The following is a 6,000-nucleotide window of genomic DNA, read 5'->3' on the forward strand; positions in this document are numbered from 1 at the left end:
ACATGGAACAAGACAGACCACATTCTGGACCATAAAACACACCTTAACAAATGTAAGAGACTAGAGATCATACAACGTCTGCTCTCAGACAACAATGGATTTAAACTAGAAATCAATAACAGAAAGATAGCTGGAGAATTCCAAGATACTTGGAGGTTAAAGTTACAGTTTTTCCTTTCACGATCAATCAGTACTTTGTGGGGAGAATCTTTGAGACTATGTTAAGTTTACCCATTAGTTTTAGTATCTTTTGAGGATTCTTGCCTGAATCAATTATTACTATTATGGTTGCCAGATAGTAATTCATAATTAAATCACCCTTCTACATTTATTAGTTGGCATTCTACTGAAAGGAATAGTTTCTCCTTCTCCTTCGTTTATTTATTTATGTATAACAGTATCAACTCATGGATTCCTATTTTACTCAGTGCATTCTAATCCATACTCTCACTTATTTTGATGATTGCAATGTCCCATATTTGGCCAGAGGGAGGCACTTTAATCTAGCTCCTGTGTCCTTTTGACATGTCACCATCCTTCCTTAAGTACTTTCTTAATTTCTGCCACAAAAAGATTGTCCAAGTTCATGTGTGTTTTCCCAACCCCAGGCTTCAAGTGTTGGTTTCTCTTAGTGTGGATCTAAAGCAAGATCTAAACACTAGAGGAGCTCCTTGCTACTAAGGTGTTACTGTTTTTAGACCCTCTTAGTGGACCAAGCTAAGAAATATGTATATACATACACACATGTCCAAACCGTGAATTCATATTAACACTTCCAACTTTAATCCAATAACACAGGGTTCATTCTAGCCTTTCTTCTTTTCGCATTTGTAACTTCCTTCTCCAACAGTGAGAAACCTGGCTTATATATTCAATCCTGGAATGCACAGAAAGAGAAGTTTCAAAATCTCTAGCCCATACCATTGCAAAAAAACAAACCAGATCTCGATATTAAACAGAACTCCATATTTCTGTTTTTCTTTGACTGGAGAGTTTGTACATATAATTCTGTGTTCAAAAGCCGTCTGAATTAGCTCTATTTTTCTTCTTCAGTGTGGTTATGTTTTTCATTTAAAATGCATTTAGTCTCATTTGTTTCTTTGTATTCCATTGTAGGTTTCCCCTATTTTTGGTTTTTTGTTTGTTTCTGCTTTTAGTATATAAAACATTAGGATGATTCCAAAACTCAGAACTGTACCAACAGGCCCACTCAGCAAAGCATCTCTCCCCTTTGTCATTCTCTTTACCCTACTTCCAGCCCCACATTCTTTCCACCCCATCCTACCCACCCAGTGTCGGTCACCAGTCTCATTTATTTCTGTTCTCTCCATGCTATGCTTCTTTCGCACAAATAAACAGATGCATGCATATTTTCTTGTTTTCACTCTTTCTTACACAAAAGGTAGTATACTGTAGATACTCTTTTGCACTTTGCTTTTTCCACTTAATATATTCTGGAAATTATTCTGTATCTGTTCATATACATTCTTTCTTACAGTAGCATAGTATTTGTGTGTGTGGATGTACCATAATTTATTCAGTCACTTTCCTGTATGGCATTTATGGTGCTTTCAATATTTTGCAATTACAAACAATCCTGCAATGAATAAACTAGTCCATAAGTATCTTTGTATTGTTTGAGGCATATCTTCTGTAGGTGAGATAAATGGGTCACGAGATAAATGCATATGCAGTTTTGATAGATATTGCCAAATTCCCCTCTGTAGGGCTGTACCAATTTGCATTTCCGTCAGCAGTGTATAAGGATGTCTGTTCCCCTACAGCCTCACCAACAGAAATGTGTCATGAGTTTTAATTTTTACCAGTCCGATGGGTGAGAAATGGAATCTCAGAGTAGGTTTACTTTGCATTTTCTGTTATTATGAGTAAGTTTGAATATGTTTTCGTATGTTTAAGGGCATTTTAATATTTTTTTGTGAATTGTCTTTTTGTGTGTTTTGCTCGTATTACTAACAGGTTTTGTTCTTATTTCCTTCAATTCTTTCTCAGAAAAAAATGCATATACTTCTTTAAAAGATGTTAATAATAACTATCACTTAAACCAATATTTCTTCTCTGATTCATTTTCATTTCACTTTAGATGAAAGTGTATATAAAATTTCAAATTTAGAAAGTTGTTTTTACAAAATTAAAATAGCAATTTCCAACTTAAATCTATCAAACATTTCGTTTTTAAAAAAATTTTTGGTCACACCCTGTGGCTTGCGGGATCTTAGTTCCCCAACCAGGGATCGTACCCACACCCTTGGCAGTGAAAGCTCGGAGTCCTAACCACTGGAATGCCAGGAAATTCCCTCAATCATTTCATTATTAAAAAACCATTTTAAGGAAATTCCTTGGTGGTCCAGTGGTTAGGATTCTGCGTTTCCACTGCAGGGGGCCCAGGTTCAATCCATGGTAGCCACGTGACCAAAAAAAAGAAAACATTTAAAAATGATTGGAGGAAAACGGTTGGAAAGTAGTGACCACTGAAAGACTCATTCAATGCAGTGACAGATTTCTTTAGTGCAAACTAGTCATTCTTTCAAATAACAGCATATCTAACATATATATACATATATACATATTAGAAAGAGAGAAATGTTAGAAAATAAAATTAAAAAAGAATACACATACATGCACACACACTGCCTTAATAACAATTTTCTATTCTTCATTTTGATTACAAAAGGCTTCAAAAGAAAACTCGTAGACTTAACCAGTTCTGTTTGCCAATGTCTTTTATGTCTTCTTTATAACTTGACTTGCTAAATTCTCCCAATATTGTGAGTGCCCTACTGTCAGTCATGGGTAGGCTATGGTTTTTAAGTGTTTTGATACTTTCAAAGAATAGTACAAATGACTTAATACAAGGACTTGCACATGGCTACCAAAGCAGCTGGAAATTTTGATAACGTGATTTTTGCCTGTTCTTTTAAAGAATTATGCTTGGCACACAGAGGTAAAACTATGACTACCTCAATAATCTACTGGAGTCGCTCTGCATTAATTTCATCTATATGTGGTACTTCAACATCTCCAGATGCTACGACATTTTACATAAAACTCTGGTTTATCTATCACAACTAAAATTCAGAAATGATTTGCTCAAGCATATAAAATACATAAGCTAAAGCTATCTTGTCAGGTTCTCAAACCCATATTTTGAAATCACAGGAATGTCACTATGAAAGACACACACAAAATAAGTCAAAGAATTACATATCTTATTGATTTTAAAAATTACTCATTGCTGATTTCTTGGATAAGTCACCAACAGCACAGGCAACAAAAACTAAAATAAACAGGTGAGACTACATTAAAGAGTTTCTGCACAACAAAGGAAACAATCAGTAAATTGAAAAAACCTACAGAATGGGAGAAAATATTTGCAAATCATATATCTCATAAGGGACTAATATCCAAAATATTAGAACTATACTATATATATATTATATATATATATATAGAACTATATGTAAAGAACTCATACAGCTCAATAGCAAAAAAAGAAAACAATCCATTTTTTAAATGGGCAAAGGATCTGAATAGACATTTTTCCAAAGAGGACATACAAATGGCCAATAGGTATATGAAAAGGTGTTCAGCATCACTAATCATCAGGGAAATGCAAATCAAAACAATGAGATATCTCCTCACACCTGTTAGGAAGCCTTTTATCAAAAAGACCAGAGATAACAAACGTTGGTGAGGACGTGGAGAAAAGGGAACATTTATACACTGTTGGTGGGCATGTAAATTGGTACAACCATTATGGATAACAGTATGGAGGTTCCTCAAGAAATTAAAAATCAAACTACCAAATGGTCCAGCAATCCCACTCCTGGGTATATATCTGAAGGAATTGAAATCAGTATCTTGAAGGGATATCTACACATGCATGTTTTCTACAGCATTATTCACAGTAGTCAAAACATGGAAATACTTAAAATCTGTAATTTAAAAAAAAAAACAAAACAAAACAGCAAACAAAAGTCCAGGACCAGACAGCTTCACTGGGGAAATTCTACCAAACATATAAAGAACTTATACCTATCCTTCATAAATTATTCCCCCAAACTGAAGTGGGAACACTCCCAAATTCATTCTATGGAGGCCACCATTACCCTGATACCAAAACAAGACAAAGACACTACCAAAAAGGGAAATTTTGGGCCAATATCTTTCATGAATATAGATGCAAAAATCTTCAAAAAAAATATTAGCAAACTGAATCCAACAGTATATAAAAAGGATCATTCACCATGATCAAGCTGAATTCATTCCAGGGTCACAAGGATAGTTCAACACACACAAATCAATCAATGTGATACACCACATTAACAAAAGGAAAGACAAAAACCACATAATCATTCAATAGATACAGAAAAAGCCTTTGACAAAATTCCACATCCATCCACGATAAAAACTCTCATCAAAGTGGGTTTAGGGGGAACATATCTCAACATAACAAAGGCCATTTATGACAAACCCACAGCCAACATAATGTTGAAAAGCTGAAAGCCTTCCTTCTAAAATCAAGAACAAGACAATGATTTCTCTCTCACCACTCCAATGGTATTGGCACAAAAGCGACACATAGATCAATGGAACAGAATAGAGAGCCCAGAAATAAACCCACATACCTACAGTCAATTAATCTACAACAAAGGACGCAAGAATATGGAGAAAAGACAGTCTCTTCAAGTGGTGTTGGGAAAGCTGGGCAACTACATGTAAAACAATGAAATTAGAACATTTCCTCACACCATGTACAAAAATAAACACAAAATGGTCTAAAGACCTAAATGTAAGACCCGACACCATAAAACTCCTAGAACAGAACATAGGCAAAACATTCTCTGACATAAACTGTAGCAATATTTTCTTAGATCAGTCTCCCAAGGCAGAAGAAATAAAAGCAAAAATAAACAAATGGGACTAATCAAACTTAAAAGCTTTTGCACAGCAAAAGAAACCATCAACAAAACGAAAAGACAACCTACAGAATGGGAGAAAATATTTGCAAACAATGCAACTGAAAAAGGGTTAACATCCAAAATATACAAACAGCTCATACAACTCAATATTGAGAAAACAAACAACCCAATCAAAAAATGGGCAGAAGACCTAAATAGACATTTTTCCAGAGAAGACAAACAGATGGCTAACAGGCACCTGAAAAGATGCTGAAAATTGCTAACTACTAGAGAAATGAAAATTAAAACCAAAATGAGGTATCATCTCACACCGGTCAGAATGGCTAGTATCAAAAAGTCTACAAATAATAAATGCTTGAGTGGGTGCGGAAAAAAGAGAACCCTCCTACACTGTTGGAGGGAATATAAAGTGGTGCAGCCACTATGGAAAATAGTATGAAGGTTCCTTAAAAAACCAAAAACAGAACTACCATATGATCCAGCAAGTCCACTACCAGGTATATATCTAGAAAAAAGCAAAAACTCTAATTCAAAAAGATACATACACCCCAATGTTCACAGCAGCACTATTTACAATGGCCAAGACATGGAAGCAACCCAAGGGTCCATTAACAGATGATTGGCTTAAGAAGATGTGGTATATATATTATATAATTATATATATATATATAATACTCCAATATATATAATGGAATATTACTCAGCCATAAGAAAGAATGAAATATTGCCCTTTGCAGCAACCTGGATGAACCTAGAGAATATTATACTTAGTCAAATAAGTGAGACAGAAAAGGAAAAATACTATATGATATCACTTATTTGTGTAATCTAAAAAGTAATAGAAATTAATCTATATACAAAACATAACAGGGAACCCTGCTCAATATTCTGTAATATCCTAAATGTGAAAAGAATTTGAAAAAGAATAGATACATGTATATGTATAATTGAATAACTTTGCTGTACACCTGAAACTAACACAACATTGTTAATCAACTATGCTCTAATATAAAATAAAAATTTAAAAAAAAACAGAAACAAACTCACAGACATAGAAAAC

Source organism: Balaenoptera borealis, assembly GCF_965194805.1.
Source record: "Balaenoptera borealis genome assembly, chromosome: 1".
NCBI classification, from domain to species: Eukaryota; Metazoa; Chordata; class Mammalia; order Artiodactyla; family Balaenopteridae; genus Balaenoptera; species Balaenoptera borealis.